Source organism: Silurus aristotelis (genome assembly GCF_946808225.1).
Source record: "Silurus aristotelis genome assembly, chromosome: 28".
Classification (NCBI taxonomy): domain Eukaryota; kingdom Metazoa; phylum Chordata; class Actinopteri; order Siluriformes; family Siluridae; genus Silurus; species Silurus aristotelis.
The window spans coordinates 14,585,384-14,603,161 of record NC_139601.1 but is presented as its reverse complement, the minus strand read 5'-3'; the positions used below and the strand labels follow the sequence as shown (position 1 = coordinate 14,603,161).

The 17,778-nt window shown below is 40.1% G+C and overlaps 1 protein-coding gene and 1 long non-coding RNA gene across 3 annotated transcripts in view; one reads left to right on the top strand and one right to left on the bottom strand.

Annotated features, from left to right (window-relative positions):
* The window catches only part of dag1 (dystroglycan 1), a 30,613-nt gene extending 22,041 nt beyond the window's left edge, over positions 1-8,572 (bottom strand). Inside the window, exon 1 of one of the 2 annotated variants that reach the window (XM_083534437.1) lies at positions 8,062-8,572. The gene's annotated coding sequence lies outside the window, so the exon portion shown is untranslated. Of the gene's footprint in view, positions 1-6,817; positions 6,945-8,061 lie in introns of those variants that run through there. The other variant, XM_083534438.1, reaches the window with a different exon arrangement.
* LOC310722241 lies at positions 3,684-4,651 on the top strand. Its single transcript, XR_014532326.1, has 2 exons — positions 3,684-3,994; positions 4,031-4,651. It is a non-coding gene; the product is annotated as an uncharacterized lncRNA (long non-coding RNA).
* Positions 8,573-17,778: the final 9,206 nt, after the last annotated feature.

Sequence of the window (17,778 nt, the reverse complement as noted above, 5' to 3'; positions counted from 1 at the left end):
TAAACGAGGCGGTTTTCCAAACAGATACGCGTCAAGGACACGGCGCTGAAAGGATATCAGGGTGCAATCGGGTCGAGCGGTTTGCACAGGAACAAACTACCTAACCTTGGTTTTGTTTTTTTATCTGCGAAGATAAGACCGCGCATTCTTTTTTTTTGCGCAGTCGGACGATTTCCAAATAAGAAAAAAAAAGAAAAAAAAAAAAAAAGAGGGGAGTAGTGCTACATTCGGAATAAACATACTTCACTCAATATCCGAGTTGTGTTAAGCTTTGGTATTCGGAGAGGAAAAATGCGACGCCTAATCTTAGGGTTAATGTGTTATCAATTAACCTAAGCACATGGCAAATCCCTCGCTCGAAGGTAAATGATTTCGAAAGAGTCGGCGTGAAAGCAGGCGCCATTCATATGACTGAGTCTTTTGTTCGAGAACAGGTGGGGATGAACAAGCAGCTCCGAATCTGAATGACACCCCCCTCTCTCCTCGAATGAGCGTACTCACTTTCCCTGCTGTTCTCTAGACTAATCTGCTAAGAAATTGCAGGTGGTCCTTTTCTTTTTTTTCGGTCTGTCGGTTTGGAGGACTGGGACTGCGCTGGCTTCGGGGGTTTGTCGGTTAACCGAGCTCGGTGCAGGCGACTCAACAATTACCCTCTTACGTACTTACTCTGGCTAGATCACAGAAAACACCCCTCTCACTTCAGGAAAAGCTGGGTAATTTGCAGCGAGGTCGAAGAGCACCTCGAACTCAACAGGCTGGGAAGCTAAAGGAAAGATAAGGAGGGGGAGGAACAACCCACTTCCTTCTGCTCTATTCAAGGAGCTGCTGAATAAAAAAAAAAAAAACTGGTGGGAAACATTAATTGGCGATGCTTACACTCTGGTGATGTCCAATTTCAGCAGCTTAACTAATTATGGAGCTAATCACTCAGCTGTGGAAATTACATTTTTTCTTTTAAGTCTCTCTAATATCGTACAGGGACACCGGACTTTTCCAGTCATGCGTGGTTCTTCCCCGAACTGTTACCGCAAAGTTAGAGGCACAATTTTACAGGACATCTCGGGATGTTGTAGCATTACTTAAGCTAGGAGACACCAAAGCTGTTCCAGCAAGACAATGCATCTGTACACAAATCCAGTCCAGGTTTCTGCAGGTTTCACCAAGTCAAATTTAAGACTTAATGCCTTTTTAAGACCATTAAACTTTCTTTCGGCTTCTCCCATTAGGGGGCGCCACAGCGGATCCTCTGCATGTTTTGATTTGGCACATGTTTTTACGCTGGATGCCCTTCCTAACGCAACCCTCCCCATTTATCCGGGCTTGGGACCGGCACTAAGGCTTGTGCAACTCTAATGGCTGGGGTTGGTTCCCTTTTTAAGACCATTAAGAATGAAATTTCCATAAAAAAACCAAACAAACAAACACATACGATGTTAGCAACTGGAATTTAACCGAACCCAAAGTTCATTTTCTTTCAAGCGAAGTATCACTAAACTTGCACTTAGCTGAAATAAAAAAAAATAATCTGTTTTACGTCTGTGGTCCAATCCAGGAGAGATTTGTGCCAGAAAGCGTTTGATTTCACCGTAGTCGTAATACAGCGAATTTGGACTAGTGAAAGGAGGAACTACAAAAAAATTATTTTCATACTAATTGATTTTATTAAGACCTGTTTACGATTGAAGACCTACAACACAGAATTGAAGACCTTTTTTTTCAAAAGCATAAAATGTGGATTTTTTTCATGTTAGACGTTTTAAGACTCTGCAGAAACCCCAGCCAGCCCCATGAAGATATACATTTACATGCTTTGGAGTGGAAGATTTTGAGTGGCCTGCTATAGCGCTCTGATCTCAACCCCTTCTGAACACCACTGGAATGAATGTGAACGTTGACTGCACCCCAGGCCTCCTCACCTACATCAGTACCTGCCTTTACTAACACTCTTGTTTGATCAGAATGAGTGACGATCACCACAAGCATACTCTAAAATCTACTGAACCATCTTCCCAGAAGAGTGGCGGTTACTACGACAGAAAAAGGGGAACGAGTTGCCCGGAAACCTTTTCACACATAGTGTAGCTTTGGGGTGATCCTCCCAATATGTTGACGTATCCGCAACGATTATCCAACAAATCTAATTACAGCTCTTTTAATCAGTTTTCCGAGTCGCCAAACTCTGCCAAGTGCACTCCGAGTCAATGAATTAGACGGTGTCTGAAAAGTAGCTCCAGACCTTCCAAAATTCTATTAAACTCTGAAAAGAGAGAGAGAGAGAAAAAAAAAAAAAGGAGTCTAACATTTTGGCTATTGAAAAGCAGGTTTTATCGCGGAGCTGCGAGGATACGCTGCAAAGGCGAAGCCGCAAGGTCGTTATGTCTACTTGCAGCTGTTTTTCTTTTTAAAAAAATGTCAAAGCCGAGGTTTGGACCAAAAAAAAAAAAAAAGGGGGGGGGATTCTGACGCAGCGTAAAGTCTTCAGACGCGCTCGAACGGAGTGCTGCTAGAACTTGTTACCAGGTCATCATTTAACTCGGAACATGTCAATCCTGTGGAGAGGAGTTTTGACTAGCGCTAGATTTAAAAAGCCGTTCTCCAATGGCTCCAATTCTCCATGTGCTGATATTAAAGCTTCACCCAGAATAATTGAAACATCCGAGTGTCGTTTATATGACTGTAGTAAATGCTGTTGCAGGCTTTGACCCGTTTCTAGCACCGGCTCGAGTTTGTTTCCTTCTGCATTCTTCCTTTCTGCTCAGATGCACACACTGAAAAGACACCTTCGCCAGACTGTAGGGTGCGTTCGGGATTTTGTGCGTCCGTGTGATTCGGTGTGTATGAGGACTCTTTTGCGAGTCGCAGGGGGGAGAAAAACAAAACCAGACAGACATACGGAGTCGGACTTGTAACCGGGTCGACGCGAGTTTGTTCGTACATTAACGTTTTTTATTGGAACCGTGTGACACTATCCCCCGCAATCAGGACACAGACTGTATCCTCACGCACAGTTTATCATTAGAGGTCGTCGATTTAAGGAGCAATTTGCTCGATTTCAATTAGGCAACAGCTTCAGACGTTAGTATATCCGGTGTACTTCGGCTCAACGATTCTCCCGTGGTGGAAGATTTCTCGCGTGGAATCTGCAGAGGGTGCAGTGTTACATGATGAAACTGTATACAGCCCGAGACGCCTCCTCGCTCGGAAACTGAACCCCTGGTTATTTACGAGCGCCACTACAGAAATCTGGGTTAGTCTGCGGATTGAACCCCTCGAAAGGAAGGAGCGGCTCGCGGGAAAACAAACAGGAACTGTGTGTGCTCGAAGAAAGAGCTCCTTATGCTGCGCTTAGCCACGCCGGCTTTCGGTTCGGGATCTGATCGCGACTCCGCCTTGCCTTGCGTTAGGAAACGTGACTCCGTGTAAACTTTTCCGCCTCGAAAGGTGCCTGTGTAGGACAGACGGGATCTGGAGATCTGTCTCGGAAAGGTGGCGCGCATGTGTGCCAGGCGTACAAAATGGCGGCTGGTGGCTACCAGGCTCCCCATCACACCCTAGCACCCTGGCTTTCTATTTTTAAATCCAAATGGGGCAAAGTTGCACGGTTATCTTGCACGGTTATCTTTAGCACTCTGCGGGAGAGAAAGAAGAAAGGAAAAAAGAAAAAGAAAAAAAAGGAGGTCACCGTTTGCACTCTTGTATCGTCTCGTGTGATATTCCACTGAATACACTGCATGTTTGAGATGATAACAGAAAATGCAACAATTAGATTTTATTCGCGTTTCGATAACGTCACTCGCGTTTCAGCTCCGGAAAATCTACATCCTCCAAATCAAGAGAAACAAAAAAAGGCCTGCATTTGTTATGCGTCAAAGAAAAGAAAAAAAGACATTTGAGCACGATTTTACTAAGGAGATGTTTATTCAACAGTAGGAAGGAGTCTCCAGTGCTGAGGGGAATCCTTTAGTACACATGCTTTATCACAAAAACAATTCAGGTAAACGTGTTCCAAATGCAATATAACCAGCTACAGAGGCCACGACACCTTTCCCTTTTTTTTTTTTTTTATAATCCTTCAGAAAACACAAGGCCGTTCCCTACCCTCTCTCATAAGTGGGAAAATTTAAACCTGGGGTATGTTCATCGTCAGTAGGAATGCACCTGATAGCTGAGCCACAGCGAGCAGGCTAGTAAGCTGCACAATATCACAGTGATGGATGACTAAATAATACTTTCGGTAACAAATAGAAAAAAAAACACACAAACACAAAAAAGAACAATAATAAAAAATAGAAAAAAAACCTGGTTAAAAACAAGAATGCTTTCCAGGATACAAAGTACAGAAAAAAAAAAGCCTGTAAAGGTCTGACACTTATAGACAGATGAGAGAAAGATTCACCTGTACCAGAGTGACAGAATGATGAAAGTCTGGAAGAAAAAAAAACGATCTGAGGCACCACCCCATTGGTGGAACTCTTTGTTTTTATTGATGAAGAGACTGTCAGCACGAGCAGTGGGAGGAATCTGGGGATGTCTTAATTTCTCTAAACCAAGCAGACTCCCAGAAACACCATGTTTAACTTTGCTTCTTAGTTATGCTGATCAGCCCGTCTGAACGCCGAGCTGCAGATCACGTCCTGAAGTCAAAGCCGAAGATGATAAATAAATTTTTAAAAAAATTAAAATTAAAATTTGAGAAAAGACGACAGGAAAAACCAGCAGGAAATAAATAACCAGGCAAAGCGTTACCAGAGAAGATGTGAAGCATCTGCTGATGCCTACAGGTCACAGTCTTCAGACAGCCACTGGATTTGCATCAGAGTATTAACATGACAATATTATTTATTATTAATGTCTAATTAATTGGAAAATGAGAACCAGGATTAAAAAATTATCCCTATATATATATATATATCTCACCTAACACACAAATTTGCTTTATTATATATTTCATTTTTTTTTAAATGTGATTAAAAAAAAAAGGATTGAAAAACCTCAATCATTATCGAAGCAATGTGTTTTTTTTCACGCATTAATGCTGACTCTCTTTTTTTTTTTGGATGATCTATCTATAGCCATATTCAGTACCAACAAGAAAACCACAAACGAGTCCAATTACACAGCCAAAAGAGTTGTTTTCAGGACAAACCCAATCAATACGGCTGGCTATCAGCTTCACTACAATACACAGAAGGTGATCGAGGCTCCTCGGGGACCGCCGGAATACCTGCTATCGCAATTATACTCATGGGGGGGGGGGTCCTCTGGTGAAAAATTAGACTCGTTTACTACCACCAAAACAGCTGGCTGCGCCGCGTAGGGAAAAACGCGAGCGCGAACTTTGACGAGCACTGTATGCCACGGAGAAACGCATACCCAGTGCAAGATGTGTGCTGGGAAAGAAGGGAGGGGGGGGGGGGGGGGATACAAATAAAAAAATAAAAAATGTCTAAAAATGTATGCGTCTTCTAATTTTATCCCACCTCCTCTAGTTCTTCCCCAGAGGCCGAAAAGGGAGTTGGCAGAACATGGCTCAGCCTACATGCCAAGGCAAGAGATACGGCTCCAACCCAAGAATGCATACGCGTTTATATATAAATAAATGCGTGCAAATACTAGGCCGTGCTCATCTATATGCAGAAACGTAAAGCACGAATATCAACCCACGCTTCGGTCAGTGCTGCTCGAGGGCTCTTGAGAAATCTAAAGGAGCCTGGGTCCAAAATAATAGGCAGATTACATCGAGTGTGTGTATTAAATTTGCCCACGACGTCCCACAAACGTCTAAAATAAATCCAGACACCGTTATATAGACAGACACGGACAGCTGAGGGACGATTACCATTTCAGTCCTATAACATATGCAAGAAATACAAAGACGAAGTCATTGAGATTATCCCCATTACCATCACCATCGATGTTGTACGGCTTTCAAAAGACACACATAATAGTACATATATCTCACTGCAAACTATTTACAGTATGAGGAAACGACGAGCAAAAACACCACCGAGCCACACGTCCGTGGACACACGTCCACACTCAAAACAAAGCGGTGTACAATCACCGACACGTGCATATCGTTTAAAACTGAGGCTTTGTGATTGTTCTTGAGTCGAAACGTGCGACCAAAAAAAAACGTGCACCGACCCTTCAAAACGTCTCACGATCACACTAATGGATCAGTGCCTCGTTATAGGTCATAAGTAAGCGATCAGGAAACATTTTCGGGCTATTAACCAAACCCCAGCACCGCAAATGACTCGCATGCATTACTTCCTCTATTAGTTTAAAGGCTGGTTATCCGGGATATACACACGTGTGTGTGTGTGTGTGTGTGTGTGTGTGTGTGTGTGTGTGTGTGTGTGTGTGTGTGTGCGTACATTATAGCTGATCATAAATATACACCACACACACATCATTCACTGGTCTCAAAACGTGACCACACGTGAGTAATCACGTTTATCTTGATCACTTGTGGTGGAAAAGGGTTTCACCAAACTAACCAACCAGGTCTCATCCCCAAAGCGTTCAGGAGCCGTTCACACACACACACACACACACACACACACACACTGCAGGAGCTCGCAAGACAAATAACGCCTCCTGGAGCCGACAAAAAAGGTCGCCAACATCTCAACACACACGCTTGAAACGTGATTCACGTGATTTCAAGGAAAAGAAAAAAATATGAAACGCGCCTGTTGGTACTGCGGACACTTTGATCTCGTGTCTTTCTCCACACACACACCCATTGATCTTTACCCACACACACACACACACACACACACACACCTTGCAGAACACGAATCAACAGTACCTGAGCAGAAACACACCCACAGCGCGGTGTTTCACCTCGATCTCCATCTCAACCTCCCACGGATCTGACCGCAATGCCTCGACATGCCAGAGCCCAAAACGGGCAAGGGCGCTGCTGCACCCTCTCCAAAACATCTACCCCTCACCGGGGGGGGGGGGCAGAAAAAGGGGGCTGCACTGGTGGGGGTATTTCCTTCTCGTAATAAAATAGCATTACTGACTGCCAAACACACACACACACACACACACACACACACACAGACCTTCCACTGTGGTATCGGAACCAGACATGAACACATCTCTCCTCTTTGCTAACTCTTCCACCTCGTCCGAACAACCCCGGAAAACATTCAACTTGCACAATTTCCTCATTTGTATCTCATTTCGAGTCGTTCCGTCATATTTTATTCGAATTTCACCTCTAAAACAAGCCTTTCCTTCCATTACCATAGTTCAATTTCAAGCCAGGGTTAGCAAGCTAGTTTCTTCCAAGCGCTACCCTCCCTCCCTCTCTCTCTCCCTCTCTCTCACACACACAAAAACAACAAAAAAAAAAGCACCACGACACAACAATAAACACAAACTACCGAGCACAACTATCACTTTAAATAATAAACAATTTGGTATTAAAAAAAATTGCGAAAACACAATGGAAAATATGGACTATGCTAACAAGCTAACACCTGTTCGCGAGAGAGCGACGTGCAGCCGGGGGGAAGTCGAACCTAGCCTCGCGAAGGATGGCTAGCTAGCTTTCTGAGCACCGGAGCTAACCGTGTGTACGGGTATCCAAACAAATATATAGATAAATAAATACATAAGTTATATGATATGGTATATAATAAAGCGGTTTAGCAATCGCTCGCCTGGTCGTGTTTGTTGCCCGAGATTATAAGCTACAGCATCAATTTCTAGTGATTTTCTGAAAGCCGTGTCGGGGTTCTTTTTACAAACTGCTATTCCCAATATTGTTGTCATGTATTCGCGCTGGTGGATTGATTTTTTCCGCAATTTTTTTTTTTTAATGTAAATAAAAATACAGCTTCTCTCGCCGGGTTGTTTTTTTTTTTTTTTTTTTTTTCCTCCGCAGAGCGAGTCGCATACTTGCACCGCCACACGCCGGTCCCTCGAAGCCTTGACTCGGCTGCTCGATCCAAGAGACCAGCGTCCACGCTTCAAATTCCCCCAAGCATTCAGATAGAAAATAAAATGGGGAAAAAAGCAATAAAAACAGGAAAGACTAACCGTTTCGAAGCTCCAGACAAATGCCTTCGGTGTCCTGACTGCCAAAGCTGAACAACACACACTAACACACACACACTCTCTCTCTCTCTCTCTCTCTCTCTCTCTCTCTCTCTCACACACACACACACACACACACTGTCCCGGTAACGTCGTGATGGGTCTTCAGGTTACACTTCAGGTGCCAGCTTTTCCCCCAAACCCTTCCTTCAGTTCTCCAGAAACAAACTCCCCGCAAATCCACACTTTTTCTGTTGTACACCAAAAAATGTATACAAAAAAAAAGAAACTAAGAATCGCAGAAAAGGAGGATCACATGGTGTCGAGGAGAAGCGTCTCTCTGTCTCCAAGCACTGCGGGTTGTTCTCAGCCTAAGCACCAAGCAGGGTGTATTAGTATTCCTCAGCTCCTCCACAGCTCCTCCACAGCTCCTCTCCTCCACACACGGGCTGTGTAATGGGAAGGCAAAGCACCCAGGTTTGGATATACAAGTACTCTTTAAGTCCCCACCTCTGAGAGAGAGAGAGAGAGAGAGAGAGAGAGAGAGAGAGAGAGAGAGAGAGAGAGAGAGAGAAAAGGAGGAGGAGGATAGCTCGCATTCACTCCTCCCCGTCAAACACTAGAGCTTCTGTGTGTTTTCCAACATACACACTCATACAGTCAAGTCCTCTCAAAACAGGGTTGGGCAAAGATACAAATGTATTTTAAAATAAAATATACCAAATCTCCTCAACTTCAAATGGATCCAAATAAACTAAAAACTACAGCAGTCACACCATCAAAATAAACTACTACTACTAAATACTTTTACAAGAAGGTTTGGCCAGCCCCAGTCACGTCCCACCTCATGAAGATTATGGACCTTTGAAGAAGTAGATGCCGAACTCGCAAACCATAACCCTAACCCTAACCCGAACGGAGGTGGTATCTCAAAGGTTAAGGCATTGGACTTTGGATCAGAAGGTCACAGGTTTAAATCCCACCACCATCAAGCTGCCACTGCTGGGCCCTTGAGCAGGACCCTAAACCCTCCCCTGCTTAGTTGTAAGTCGCTCTGGATAACGGCGTCTGCCAAATGCCATTAATGTAATCAGAGGCCAAATGTTGATGATGTCATCATGTAGACTTTATTTACACTTTATTTACTTTATTTTACACTATGTTAAAACAACAAAACACTTTGATACAAAATATGAAGCCATTTTCATCAACACTATCAAATACAAATCTCAGTCAAATATCTATCTATCTATCTATCTATCTATCTATCTATCTATCTATCTATCTATCTATCTATCTATCTATCTGTCTGTCTGTCTGTCTGTCTGTCTGTCTGTCTGTCTGTCTGTCTGTCTGTCTGTCTGTCTGTCTGCCTGCCTGCCTACTTAAAGGTCTTAATAAATTGCTAGCAAAGTAAGATATATTTCCATGTTTTACATCTTCAACTTCCTTAAACCACACAGATATCTATCTATCTATCTATCTATCTATCTATCTATCTATCTATCTATCTATCTATCTATCTATCTATCTATCTATCTATCTATCTATCTATCTATCTATCTATCTATCTATCTATCTATCTTATTAACTATAGACATTCCATTACTTCGTCTGAATCAGTCGCTAGCTAGTTAAACAAAACAACCTGCAATCTAGCTGAAAGTAGACCTTGAACTAATCTAGCTTTTACCTATTAACAAGATGTTTCCACACACACACAACTGTTTTTTGTTTTTCACACCAATCTGTGTAAAGTCTAGGAACTGTTGTGTGTGAAAATCCCTGAAGACCAGCATTTCCTTAAATACTCAATGCAGCCCATCTGGTATAAACAACCATCCCACAGTTAAAGTCACTCAGATCTTACTTCACCCCCACCCCTTCTGATGTTTGTTGTGAAGGTTGCCAGCAGCTCTTGACACGTATCTACCTGGTTTTATGCACTGTTTTGGTGTTGCTAAATGAATAACTGCATCAATGTGCAGGTGTAAATGTGATTTCTTATAAAGTGGACTGTAAGTGTGTACATAATCACGGTATAAACTCAGTAATGGAATTGGGAAGCAGCGTGAGAAATACATTCTTATAATCAAAGAAATTGTATAAGAAGGAAAAGTATCGACAAACCGCTGTCTGATATGATTTATGTTTAGTATGATTTATGTTCATGATACACTACAAGTTAGAAACATTAGTCTTTTGTGTTTGAGTATATATATATATATATATTGGTGACAGCCACAGCCTTATTTCGCCGATGTGTTCTTTTTTAAAGTACATTGATAATTCTGAATGTCGGAAATCATATTTAAAAAAACGTAGCGATTTTTATGAGCACTCCTAATATTTATAGTTAAATACACTTTGACTTAATTAATTGTAGACAGGAAATAATGTAATAACTGCAATTCCTGTGCAAAGCGCTTACCATATGATTTATAGAATGAAATTAAGTGGGTACTTGTGTACTTGTGAATACAGGAGTGCTGAAGGCTACAAAGAAACCACTGATTTAATACGTGTTTTGTGTCTTAAATTTGTTAAAAAATGTAAATCCTGAGGAAAATGCATGTGGTGTTGAAGTTGCAGTCATCTAACTATATGTGTAAATGTTTCAACTTCTTCTTCTTTTGGCTGCTTCCATTAGGGGTCACCACAGCGGATCATCCGTCTCCACACACCCCTGTCCTCTACTTCTGCCTCTTTTAACCCAACTACCTGCATGTCTTCCCTCACCACATCCATAAACCTCCTCCTTGGTCTTCCTCTTTTCCTCCTTCCTGGTGGCTCCATCCTCAGCATTCTCCTACTGATATACCCCATGTCCCTCCTCTGCACATGTCCAAACCATCTCAATCTCGCCTCCCTCACCTTGTCTCCAAAACGTCCTACATGCGTTGTCCCTCTAATAAACTCGTTTCTAATACTTTAAATCGTCATCACTCCCAACGAAAACCTCAACATCTTCAGCTCTGCTACCTCCAGCTCCACCTCCTGTCTTTCACTCAATGCCACTGTCTCTAATCCATACAACATCTCAGGTCTCACCACAGTCCTATAAACTTTCCCTTTCACTCTCACAGATACTCTTCTATCACAAATCACTCCTGCTATCACTCTTCTCCACCCACTCCACCCTGGCTGCACTCTTTTCTTCACTTCTCTAACACACTCTCCATTACTTTGCACTGTTGACCCCAGGTACCTGAACCCCTCCACCTTCTCCACCTCTTATCCCTGCAACCGCACCACTCCACTGCCCTCCCTCTCATTTACACACATGTACTCTGTCTTACTCCTACTGACTTTCATTCCCCTTCTCTCAAGCACATACCTCCACCTCTCCAGGTTCTTCTTCACCTGCTTCCTACTCTCACCACAAATCACAATATCATCCACAAACATCATAGTCCATGGAGACTCCTGTCTAACCTCGTCCATCAACCTGTCCATCACAACAGGGGCCATTTTCTGGAATTCCGATGAAAATTCCAGAATGAGACGTATCCACTTCCCTAAACCCATAAGGAGGAGAATATGCCATATGAGCATGTTGAGATGATTGATGGCTAAGCTGTGGCACCCGTGTTTTATGTCCTATTAATTTTCTGTTGGGGAAATTTCAGGGTTTTTTTGGTCATGTGATCGAAAACTGTACGTTGAAACTCTGAAACGTAAATGGAATTATAAAATGTAAATAATTTCAGAATTACATTTAAAAAGTGCCCAAAAGTGTCCTTTAATGCTTTAAGACAAAATCGTCTGTGGAACTACGTTTGAGTAATTTAATGCTATAGGAATTGTGTGAGATGATTGACGGCTGAACTGTTACACCCCTTGTGTAATTTCCCACTTCTTTTCTGTAAAGGAAAATTTCCAATATTTGTTGGTCATGTGATCGAAAATCGCATGTCAGGACCTTTTGAAAAGTAAATTATCAAATAATATTTAAATAATTGAAGAATTTTATTAAAAAAAAAATGCCTAAAAAAGTCCTAAATGCCCCAGTGTCCTAATGCTTTAAGACAAAAACATCTGAGAATCTACATTTGAGTGATCTTTAGTTTAATAGTTATGATTACTAAAGAGAAAAAATATGGCCATCTACAGAGAAATAAATGACAGAGTAGCAGATTAGCACAGAGCCAAAAAAGTGGCAAACTTGGTTAGTGTAGAAGTGCCATACAACACGAACACGTCAATCAACTCAAGTATCTGAAGCCCTGTTTCTGCAGATAAAACACTCCCTCTCGCTCTCCAACATGCAGGTCGATTCCCAAGACTATCGTAGCGATCGATATTGCTGGGTATGAAACTGGCCATCTTAAAGAAAGCCATGGTGATGATACATCAATAAGGATAAACTTTGATAAGGTCAACTTTCTTTAACTGTGCCTAAGATCCTAGTTACAGGACTGAATCTCAAAATGTAGACAGGGGATTGATGCGGTTCCTCCAATGCCACAGAAAAACAACACAACTAAAAACAACAACCTAACACTGTATTCTGTATTTACTTTAATTTGGAACTGTCACTAAAGTTGAACATGCTTGCTCCCTGTATGCTAGCTGATGTTATGTAATGGGCAGCAGCGATCAATAATTCAGTGATCTTCCACTCAGCAACTTTATATATACTTTTATACTCATTTGACAGGCGCTTCCAATGCAATTCCAATGCAGTCCAATGCAATTTGAAAACAGGTAACTGGTTCTCAGACACATAAGTGCTGCAGAAGTAATATTCACCAACCGACCAGGGTTATGTGCAAAAAATAAAAAATAAATAAATAATAAAAAAAGGAGCGTCAAATAAATCTGATTGGTGGATTAAGTAAAAAATTATAAATTCAAATCCGTTGGATTATTATTTTAATATTTCAATGGACAAGAGTCATTTATTAAATTTTTTTTTACCACACTTACTACCACATAATACAATGTTTTGGTCATTTATTTCTTTATTTTACTTAAAATGCGTTTGTGTGAAGAAGGAATTGCTAAAGCATCCCATCTCAAGTAGTTTTTTAGAACTAGTAACAGAGCTTGATACAGTAAAACCCCGTTGTACGAGCAACCTATAGTACGAGCAAACGGAGATACGAGCGACCTCGCTCGCAAAATTTTACACTGTTTTACGAGCAAATTTCGAAGGCACGAGCAAACCCACGCTTCCGGTTCCCCGTTTTTGGCCGAGGGCAGCATCAGTCGCTTAGTTGATGACGTATCACTCGGTCGCTCTCGTTGTTCAGTGCAGCAAAAAATAACCTTTTTTTAGTTTGATATTTTTATTTCACTAGAAATCGTAAAAAATGTCTCCCAAGAAAATCAGTGATGGTGCTGTGAAAACGAAAGTAAATAGAATTACCATGGAAACCGAGGAGGTTACGAGCGTGGTGCGCATCTCACACTCGCAATCAACCACTACCACATGGGTAAGTGTACAATTATGTTTACATTACGGTAATTTGCGGTGTATTCGTTTGTTAAAATAGGATACAAATACTTTTTAAGTGCAGAAATAAGCGATCGAATGAGATCTCGGAACGGATTAAATCGCTTTTATATTCATTCTTATGGGGAAAATCAGTTCGAACATATGAGCAAATGGACCTATGAGCGATTTTCAAGAATGAATTATGCTCGTACAACGGGGTTTTCCTGTATTCTATTATTGGAAAAAAATACGAAAGAGAAAGAGATCGAGAGCATGCGTGATTAAAGTAATGAGACGGAAAACCTATGAACCTGATATCGATATTTATTTGGTTGTTGCATTTTTTTCCGTACTAATATTGCACACTTTAGAATTCCTCTCACACGATCAGAATCAAGAATTAAACAGTGATTTTGAAGTAATATATACATTTAATATGCTATGAAGTTTCTTAACAATATTAAGTAGGGGGGTAACTTAGTGGCAAAGGCAGTAAACTTTGGATCTGAAGGTCGTGAGTTCAAATCCAAGCCACACCAAGCTGATCTTCAGGGCCTCTGAGCAAAGCTCTTAACCCCATAGTTATTTAGTTGTATGAATGAGATAAATGTAAGTCGCTCTGGCTAAGTGTGTCTGCCGAATGCCAATCCAGAATGGTATGGTGGGATACGGCACAACATGCAGCAGAGTCTCTTTACCACCCAAAAGTTCTTTATTTTTATTTATCTGTATGACCTGGAGTGTGTTAGTCTAGAATGAATGACGTCATTCATTTTAAGGTTGAAATTGAAGTTTATCCCTAATGTATTAGCTCTGATAAACACTCGATCCTTTATTAACATCTCTCTTTCTCTCCCAGCTTGTCATTTGAACTGAAAAAACTGAAGGTTACAGAGGTTTCTAAGTGCTAAAACCTGAGACTCCTTCCATAAATATTTCATCAAATCTTTAATAAAAAAAAGTAAATAAATCAAATCCAAGCTGTACAACTTGTAACTATAGAAACAAGATGTACATCTTAAAATTAAATTTTTGCTCATGTTACAGAAGAACTACTGTCCAATAATCTCTACTACTGTATTACAAAATAAAACACACTTTCTAACCAATCAGAATTGAATTCTGATGTAGTATAAGTGCATGTACTCTGGAGTGGAGCATGAATGGTCAGAGGTACACTAGCTTATACTGTATGGTTTATATAGAGACACACTGTATACACAGTGCATTAATACACAAAGAGCTGAAGCTGTTTATGTATTGTTTTTTTTTAAAAGCTTCTTTCCTCTTTAGGTTTTTCGAAAGTTCCTACAAAATCTGCAGAGCAAGAATTTGCATTTTCATTTATCAAGTACTAGATTACACTAATTTAAAAATCAATGATATTTAATTGACAGTTTCCATAACAACTCGCAACCGATGCAGTATACAATCCGAACATGCCTGAGATTTAAAGCGACTACAGTCACTAGTATAGAGCTACAAAGCTAACACTGACCTGGCTGATTGGAATGACTAAACATTGATTCACGAGACGAGAGCTATATGGTGTGCAGCTCAGTACTTTTACACGTCAGAGGAAATCCATGGAAGTGTGGTTTAATTTAAAAGGACAAAGCAATGTCCCTGAGAGCCTTAATGTTCACGGGGCTTCAAATCCTATTCGGTTTTGCACTTAAGGTATTAAAAATGATGGAATTGGGCAAAAGAAAAAAAACCAAAAAACAATGGCAAACTTCTTCGGGATTCCGCTCAAGAGACTGCATAGTTTAGTGTCCAGTTTGGGAATAAAGAATTTCAGTTATCAGGACATTAAATCACACAAAAAAAGGAAGTTGCCTTGGAGAAAAGTCAGGGTAAAATACTTTCTATACACAGGCAAAGTGTTTCTTTTTTTTTTTAGACATCCTACTTTGTATGCATGTATAATGATAATTTATATAACATATAAATAAAAATCACCCACAGCACACAAGAGCAACCATAATGCTTTATTAAATGGCATTATATTTGCACAAAGTTGCGAATCCAATAAACAGCTTGCACTTTAGTCATCCTGTTCCGTGTCCATTAAAACTGTGCTATAAAAAATACTGCTAGCTCAGTAGAGACATTGGTAGCACAGTGTTTAAGATGTTAGACTGTGGATCACAAGGTCCAAGCAGCAACTACTGGGACCTCGAGCAAGGCCCTAAACCCTCAACTGCTCAGTATATATATATATATATACACACACACACTGTATACTGTATATCCAAATTTGGTCTACCAACTGTAAATGCTAGTTTTAATGTTTCACTATTCACAAAATGTTTTCTCCTGAATTAAAGGATCCCTACGAAATATCTGGAATGTTCCCCAAGTTCAACAGGAAGTCGTAACATCTGAATTTGCTGAAGTTCAAGGACGGAAGATAAAGTAAAAATTAGATTTTTGTTATTCATTTACAACAATATCGACGCGAGAGGTGATTATTAAAGTGTAATCCTGTTAAAAAATATATAGATTGATCGATAAACAAACTAAGACAAAGAATCAAATAAACAATTTGAATAAATCTTTATGCCAATAGAGTAAATTCAGGTTAATTTTTATTTGATATTTGGCAATTTGATCATTTATTTGATTGATTTATGCAAAAAAAACGAAAAGAAATGTAAAAAAGAAATGTGGCAAAAAAGAAATGTAAAAAGAAATAAATACAACCTTTTTTCCTTTTGATATAATAGTAAGAAACAGTAAAAACAAAACAAAAAACAGAGCTCATTCCTAACTGTGTCCATCATGAGAAGTGTCAAAACTATGTGGGGAACATTTCCAATTACAGCAGCTAAGGGCCTTGCTCAGGGGCCCAGGAGTGGCAGCTTGGTGTGGCTGGAATGTAAACTCGTGACTTTTGGATTCAAATGCTAATGCCTTAACCACTAAGCTACCACCTCCCCATCATGTTTTCCTAACACTAAGGAATACCCTTTCTATTTAAGCTGCAACATTTGTATATTCATATATCACAGCAGTAATTGTGTTATATTGTGAGTGATGTGTGTGTTGCAGATGTGGCCAAACACTTAGAAAAAGTTCCTAATAGAGGTAAATGTCCGTGATTCGGATTCCGATCATGTCATATAGAGTTATTGTCATTTCTGCACAAACATATGCAGTTAACTGTAATTAAATTACATTGTAGCTGCATTCTTTACTTTAAAACTGAAACAGACAGAATAACCAGATTACTCTCTATGAGACCATAATCATCTGCTCAGCTGTTCTATCTTCAGCAGTCCATATGGAATTAAGTGTAGATATTATTTCTGCACCGTGGGAGGATGCACACACACAAACACACACAAACACACACACAATGTTCTATAAGGATACAAATAGAAGAATCACACAACACAGTAGGAACTTGCTTCCAGCTGTCCAACTTTTATTAGCTTTAGGACACAGAGGTCACTCATATCATTGTAAACAAAATAAGCAGGAACTGTGTTATATATTTTTTTAGACTATTGCACTATATTGATAAGTGATAATAATGTTTCTTAAGGTATTTTTTTTTCTTTTTTCCAATCTGTTCCCTGTAAGTGAGCTCCCAAAAAAAAAAAAAAAAAAAAAAAAGCGATCAATGAAACATAAGTTTGAGCAATCTATAGCAGTACACTATACATTCAGTTTGACCTTCTGGACTGCTCAAGTTGTTCAATAATCTCACAGGCGCTTCAGAATTAGCACTGATTATTAACGATCTTATCAACGCGCGTTACTTCACCGATTTGTGCAACTTTATTCCGCAAGAGCTTATTCATTAAATCGTTCCGTTTCCAAACGATCCCCGAGTTTCCTGAAATGAAGCAGGATTTATGCATTTTTTGCCGCTTTTTTTTATTATTTTATTAGATTTTCTTTAGATAAAACCCCTCAAGGTCAAAGATTATTGGAGTTTAAAAAACAAAATGATGCAAACTTTTGCTCCTTTCGTTTAACATAAAGCAGAAACCTCCAAGTCAGAGAGCACAGCTTGAGTGAGAAGTGGAATGAATTTTTAATGCTTTGGGTATTGAGTTTCTAATTAAGGTTGTAGTCAAAGTCTACTTTTTTAATGTACAAAACATCTTTGTTTGTTTTGCATCAAATTGCAGGCTACTTGCAAGAAAGGGCATGGGCATGTGTGTAGGTATATGTCTTCGCATATAAAGTCTTATTTCCAAAGGGAAGGTTTTTTATTTTTTATTGAATCTATTATTTTGTATTTATTTGTCCATTATTTTGTATTAATT